At 52.9% G+C, this 7,146-nt stretch overlaps 1 long non-coding RNA gene and 1 other non-coding gene across 2 annotated transcripts; both read left to right on the top strand.

Moving 5' to 3' along the window:
• Window positions 1–437: 437 nt before the first annotated feature.
• LOC124243276 (uncharacterized) lies at window positions 438–4,281 on the top strand. The gene is made up of 4 exons (XR_006889665.1): window positions 438–586; window positions 2,711–2,939; window positions 3,155–3,368; window positions 4,109–4,281. It is a non-coding gene; the product is annotated as an uncharacterized LOC124243276 (long non-coding RNA).
• On the top strand, window positions 1,366–1,497 carry LOC124244318 (small nucleolar RNA SNORA9). Its single transcript, XR_006889963.1, has one exon. It is a non-coding gene; the product is annotated as a small nucleolar RNA SNORA9 (small nucleolar RNA).
• Window positions 4,282–7,146: the final 2,865 nt, after the last annotated feature.

Below are 7,146 nucleotides of genomic sequence, written 5' to 3'. Positions count from 1 at the left end.
GACAATTACATTTCAAAGTGAGGGCTCCCAAGTCCTTGGGAAACATTCCTGAGTTGTGAGACTAGCCTGAGCTTACTTAGCCATTAGGGATTTATTTGAAAAGTGCAGAAAATGAAATTCTGAAAGCAAAAGGGCTGTCTTCCTCATTTTGAACAAGGATGACCCAGGTCCCGCTCCTCACTTCTGGGGCCTTCCCCCCACCCCGCCCCGCTCCCGGGCGGCTTCCGCTCTCCAGCTCCTTTACAGGGCCCACCCGCTCGCCTTCCGGCCCCAGGCCCCACCCGCGGTTAGACACCAGGCGCCCGGCTTCCCCCGGCACCAGACTTCTGCTCGCCGTTCTCACAAGATACAACGAGCAGGCGCCGCGAACGCGCCCCAGGTGACGTCATCGCGCCGGGCCCAGGGGTCACGTGATCCCGCGCGCGGCCTTCGGCGGACTGCGTGGTGACGTAGGCGCGGGCGTGCGCGGCAGAAGCCATGGCTGGTGGATGAGGCGTGTTTGTGCGGCCGCGGGCCGCTGCCGGGCATCGTCGTCATCCGAGGCCATCGAGGGCCCCAGGTGGTACCTGCGCTCTGCTGAGGCCAGGTAAAGATTGTGGGGTCTGTGGGCCCGGTGGGAGGGCGCGTTGGCCCCTCTGCTGTCGCTGGCTGGGCCGCGTCGGTCGGGTGCGGAGGGATCGGGGGTGCCCGACCGGGCGCGGTCGGCCCTGCGGCTAGGGGCTCGGCGGGCGGGGGTCTCCAGCCGGGCTTCTGAGGGTCCCATTCGGAGGACACATGCGGCCTTGGGGGCAGCGCTGGGGGAATGGGGTCGTGCGTCCGGCTTGCCCCGAGGGAAGGGACTTGGGCGCGTTAGGAGGCCGGCTTGAGCTGGCCGCGTGCCTTCTCGGGGCCGGCCCTCGGCTCCCCGCAGCAGTTCTTCGCGGAGACGCGCTGCTGAGTGTCGCTGCCCGGGCCCCGCGCCCACCTCCCGGAGCCCGGCCCGCTGTTTTCTCCACCGTTATTTCACAGGGAAAACCGAGCCTACTTCTGTGTCTTGGCCTACAGTTCCGAAGTGTTTTCTGAACGTAAAGTCCACACCGAGAAGAATGTGGGAGAAAAGGCCGTTTTGTGAATGATATGATGATAGGGAGGTTTCTCTGGTCGCCTAAGTGTAGGAAGCTCAGCTCTAGAATTACACGGTCGTAGGGAGTAAAATTCGCTCCCCTCGTCCCAACTGCTTGATAAGGCTTCCTCTCCTCAGGCTCCTTCCACCTGTCGGAGTCACCTGTGCCCGTGCGCTCCTGGAATAAACCCAAGTAGGCCCAGTTTAACCCCATGATCTCTCTTCTCAGCTCCCCGGGCTTGAGGGGCTTAAATGAGTGTGGGCTGCAAGCCTCCAGCGTGCTTGGGTCTGGGGTGACCCTGTGCATTCCTACAGTGCTTGCGAGAACATTTTGAAACGGTTTGAGGCCTTGCCCTGCTCCATCCAGAGCAAGGTTATAGAAATTTCAGACAATCGCCTGCTCCCTTCCCTATCTGGTGTGCTAGGCATTGTATAGATCTGTACTGTCTGATGTGGTAACCACTTGCAGCATATGGTTAACTTGAACTTAAATTTTAAAACTCAGGGGCCGGCTCCGTGGCCGAGTGGTTAAGTTCGCACGCTGGGCTGCGGCGGCCCAGGGTTCGGATCCTGGGCGCGGACATGGCACCGCTCGTCAGGCCACGTTGAGGCGGCGGCCCATATGCCACAGCTAGAAGGACCTGCCTCTAAGATATACAACTACGTACGGGAGGGAGGGGGGAGGTTTGGGGAGATAAAGCAGAAGGGAAAAAAAAAAAGATTGGCAACAGTTGTTAGCCCAGCTGCCAATCTTTAAAAAAAAAATTTTAATTCAGTTTTTCATTCATACTACCCACATTTCAGATGCTTAGTAGTCATGTGGCAAATGGCTACTGTACTGGACCGTGCAGAATATAGAACATCCACATCTCTGCAAAAGTTGTTTTGGACTTTGGGTGTTTTCTATGTGTCAGGCTCATTGCGAATTTTATTATATTCTTAAAACAAAACCTGTACAAAATTTGAAAATAAAGCTCAGGGGGAGTGGTAAAGGTAAAGTTGGACCAGCATCAGGGAATAAAGAGTAGAAAGGAGTTACAGGGGTGAGCCCTGCCTGGAGGGTACAGGGTGTTGACAATTAACAGGCAAACCAAAGAGAACCAGAGGCTAAATTCTGCAGCAGAGCTGAATGCCCCAGGAGCTGACCAAGGGCAGGGTCAGTGCACTGATCTCAAGGGAAGACCTCCTGGGAGAGGAGGGCTCTCTTGTTGCTTGGACTCTTGTTTTGTGCCGAACTTCTTAGTTCTTCACCCAGTTTAAATCTTTGAGGACCACGATGAGGTGGTCTTAGGTCTAGTACAAAAAGCCCACAGTCAGAATTCTGTGTCCAGGGTTGCCCAGCTGGAACCTAGCAGGTCGGGCTTGGACGCCAGGCCTCTCCAGCCCTACCGTGTGTGCTCGTTTCCAGGATGCCAGACAGAGGGGAATCTAGAAGCGGGTGGGAAGTTTGGGTTGGAGGGAAATAGGTTGTGTCCTTTGGTGTGAGCACTGTGGGGTACAGTCAGGGATAGGCCATGGTGGAAAGAGTGGCCAGCATGGTCGTGGCAGGGCGGCCCAGTTCTGTGCTCCTCCGGGTGGTGAGGTCACACCACGCTTCTTCCCTTGCAGGTGAAGGCTTCCAGTGGACGCGGATCCCTTCAGTCCAACTGCAGAGGCTGAGCACACCAGCCTCCACGCGGCTGCGTCTGGGGACACTTGCCCATGAGTCTCTAGTTTCTGCAGTCCTCGGAGCGAGGTGCCGGCTGCCCTTTTGCCCAGATTGCCTTTTCAAGGATCTTCAAGTAGCAGACAGCCTTGAGATGTGTGAGGTAGCGCCTCCCTCCAGAGCAGAAAGCAGGTATGCCCACTGTCCACCGTAAAAGATTTGGCTTTCCTGCATTCGGAGTACCTTTCCTGTAACGCAGCCTACTGCACATACGGGTGCCTTCTGACTCCCCTCGGGTCACCCTGTGGGAATTGGGGCTAGGGGAAAATGCTGATGTTCTGGCAGCTGCTGTTTTGAATAGTCGATTGTTTGTGTCTCTAATCGAGGAATCTTGTGTCTCCTACCAGCATCTGTGAAACTGGAGTTTGTCTGCTGTCGGATGGGAGCTAAATCAGACCTTTACCTCCCCCAGCAGACTCTGCTCTGCGTCCCTGCCCTAGCGCATAACAGGAAGTGCCTGCCACCCCCCAGTGTTTCAGAAAGCCCAGGATGCCAGAACTAGAAGAGACCTGAGAAAGGATCCCTTTGGTGGCTGTCAGGCTGTCCATGGAATCTGCAGTGGTATGTATGCAGGAAGGGTCGGGCCTAACAAGTCACTTCACTTCTGTTTTATATGTTAGTTTTCCGTGAATCCCCTGGCCAAGAAGTTTAAAACCATTGACTTATTCTGACCCTCCCTTATTATAGGTCAGATGATTGAGTCCCAGAAAGGTTAATTGCCTTCAAGCCCACAAGACTACATTGTGGACAGGCAGTTTTCTAGTGTCTGGATTGTGGGGCTTTGATTCTTTGGCATTTGGTTGCCTTTGTGGTTTTGGGTTCGACGCGCCACGTTTTCCCCAGGAATCTCCTCGGTCAGTGATGTGCTGGCCTAGAAAGGGCAGGCTGCTGCGAAGTCTCATCACAGAGGCCTCCTCAACTGAAGGTGGAGTCAGGAGTGGGAACCCAAGTTCAGTTCTGTTATTGCCACTCAGTGGCAATTGGCATTTGTAATAATCCCTGGCTATGTGTTTACGTCACTCATTTTTCACAGCAGGCCTCTGAGGTGTTTCCAATTTCCTCATTTTTCCGGATGAGGAAGTGGGTACTCTGGGGAGTTGTGGCCTGTCTACGCTGACACACCTAATAAGGTTGCAGCAGAATTTGAACCAGGCCTTTGCACTTGGGTTCTCTGAGCAACTTCAACGCCTCCCTTACTCCCCTGCTAGGAAGAGTCAGGAATTTCCGGTTCTGGGCCCAGGCTGGGGTGTGGGTGGCTCGGGGCCTGGGGTGTGTGTCTGACTGACATTCTCTGACCCCAGGTGTGGGCGCTGTATCTGCCTCCAGAACAAGAATCCTCGCTGTGCGGCTGACCCCGTGGCTGAGTTGTTAAGTTCGTGCTCTCCGCTGCAGGCAGCCCAGTGTTTCGTTGGTTCGAATCCTGGGAGTGAACATGGCACTGCTCATCAAACCACGCTGAGGCAGCGTCCCACATGCCACAACTAGAAGGACCCACAACGAAGAATATACAACTATGTGCCGGGGGGGTTTTGGGGAGAAAAAAAGAAAAATAAAATCTTTAAAAAAATTAATAATTAAAAAAAAAAAAGAATCCTCGCTGTGCATCAGGACCCAGGTCTCTCTGACATCTCCTGAATAAGGAGAAAGACATATGTAATAAACAGTTTTAAATGTGTGATTTAGTCTAGCCTCTGTTTCTTTCTCCTTTCCATATGTTAGATACAAAGAGGAAGAAGACCTTGCCATGCTTGAATGAGTTTCATCTGAGTCCAAGGGAGCCCCAGGGTGTCTGACATTGTCAGTGCTTGTGCCTTTGTAAACTGCAGAGTGGGTGATGGGGCACAAAGACCCATCATCGGGGTTATCTTTAGATCCTAGAGTGAGTTGCCTTGGCTTGATGGTGTTCTCTGCCTCTTGATGTCCTCTTCAGCGTGAGTCAGATTTGGGAGTGCAGATCAAGACCTGAGTTGAATTGATACCCTTAGTATGAGTGGTGCACTCACATAATGTCCTATTTCATTTGGAAAATAATCCTCCAATGGGTTGCACCAACAAATTTAGCTAAACAGCTTGATGTTGTGTTAAGGAATGTCGGCAGGCCAGGCCATGCCAGGCCAGGGCTAACAGCCATAGCTGATGTAAGGAACTACTTTTACGTTCAGTTCGCTACTGATGTAGTGAATGGAAGAGTACCCAAAGGTGCCTGCACCCCAAGTCACGCTGCTACACCCTGAAGGGCACAGGCAGAAAGCCTCATCGCAGAACTGGAGGCTTAGAGGAAACCCTCCTGACCACCTCCTAGGCAGACGGGGAGGAGAGTGGGAGGTGGCCTCAGAGCAACTCCTCACAAGCACCTTCAGAGGATGAGCTGTGTGGCCTCTGAGTACATGCAGCTCCAGGGCGCTTTGGGGCCCTTACCTGCAGCTAACCAACAATGTGTCTGCCCTGCGGTGTGAAAATTTTAAGTGTAAATCCCAATTGGGTCTAGTTGTGTAAGGAAGCTGAGAAACTGAAAGGGACTGGGGATCTTCTGCAAAGGTCGATGGCATCGGCAAGGCACGCCCCGGTTGGGGGCCACAAAGGAACTAGACAGAGAGGCATCTTGAAACTGATCTATATCAGATCGAGAGACTGAAACTGCTGCCCTCAGCCCCCAGCAGCCCCTCCCTGGTGTCCTTACATTCTCACTCATACACCTGGTAGTTCCACCATGGTCACTGCCCCAACTTGTCAGACCCTGCAAGGGGTGTGCCCTGGGGAAACTGCAAATAGAGCCATTACTGCCTAAGACAAGGCCGAGACTGACCTGTGAGCCCAGAGGTCCAGCCAGACCCAGAAGGGAAAAGGATTTTTAGTGTGATGTCATCTCCGCCTCAGTGAGATAAATGAGGCAGTGGGTGGCAAATCCTTTGTGCATGCTGTTGGGGTGGAGAGACCGCAGGCATGATTGCAGTTAGGCTCGAGGTCACATGGCAGCAGTGTCTAAAGCCAGGACTGCCAAGCTCCGCCCGTGGGCCAAATACCCAACCTAAGAATGGTCTTTGACATTTTTACATGGAAAAAAAAACAAAGAAAATTTTGGTGACACGTGGGAAATTTTATCAAGTTCAAGTTTCAGTGTCCCTGAAGTTTCACTGAAACAGCCACGTCATTTCTTTCAAATGTTAATTTAATACAGACCCTGGGATGCGTGATCCCAGTGGTTGGGAGGTTGAGGAAGTGAAACCTGCTACCCAGCTCTGAGAATGCCCCAGATTGTCCTGAGCCTGCCTTTGGAAAGCCCTTCAAAAGCACCAGCCCTCGAGGTGGGTGTTAGGGAGGGTGTCTCCAGAGCTTGGATGGGTGAACTCTGATCTGAATCTGCCCAAGAGGAGCCCCAGGCCTGGCACAGGGTGGAGCCAAAGCCCTCTCATGATGGGAGGGTCTTTCGGCCAGGGTCCCCTTGGAGCCCATGGCGCACAATGGAGCACAGCCTGGTTTTATCAGGAACTTGAACAAGCACTTTCCAATTTTATTAGATATGCATCCACTTTAAGGTATTTGAGGGGTAAAAACCCTGTAACTTGCATATTAAACAGTTATTTTAGAGTTTAAAAAGTGAGTTGATTGAAAGACAATTATTAAATAAACTAGCTTTTTGAATACAGAATCCCAGAGGTGACACATGGATGACCCAAGTTTGGGAAATACTCTGGCCTCCTTGTGCGAGGGGAGGGATGAGAGCACTGTGCGGTCAAGGGATGCTGTTTCAAGTGAACCTCAGCCAGCCAGTCTGGCTATCTCCTAAAGGTGCTATCTCGTCTACAGAGTCCACACCTCTGAGCTGAGTACACAGATTGGACAGCAGGGCTCCTGGTGCTGTTCCTGTCCTTACTACTGAAGGGACAGGCAGGTGGACCCCGAAGACAAGTAGGAACCTTCTGGGAAGCATCCAGAGGCTGTGGATCGCAGCATGATGAATTCAGACCACCAGCCCATCGTGGGCTTCACCGTGAAGCTCGTTTTGTGCTTCACATCCTGGCGTGGTCTCGCACACTTTAAAGAATATTATTGCCTGGGCTCCTGCCCCAAAGGCCTGCGCATCAGCACATTTTTACTGTTTATCAAGGTACAGTGTACCCACCGTAAAATCCACCTACTGTTGAGGTCTGAGAGTTGACAGACGCACAGGGTTAGGTAGCCAAGACCATGTCAAGAAATCATTCCTTACAGTCCCACAAGTGACTCAGTGTGGCAGGGCTGGGGACTGCAGTCTCTGCTGCTTGGGGTGAGGGGTGGACTTAGAGATCACAATGGTTGGAGCTTCCTAAGGAGGCCAACAGGAACCCCCCAGCCTTGA

The sequence above is a fragment of the Equus quagga genome, chromosome 8 (genome assembly GCF_021613505.1).
Source record: "Equus quagga isolate Etosha38 chromosome 8, UCLA_HA_Equagga_1.0, whole genome shotgun sequence".
Classification (NCBI taxonomy): domain Eukaryota; kingdom Metazoa; phylum Chordata; class Mammalia; order Perissodactyla; family Equidae; genus Equus; species Equus quagga.
Note: the sequence above shows the minus strand (reverse complement) of the source record. Positions and strands in the feature narration are given on the sequence as shown.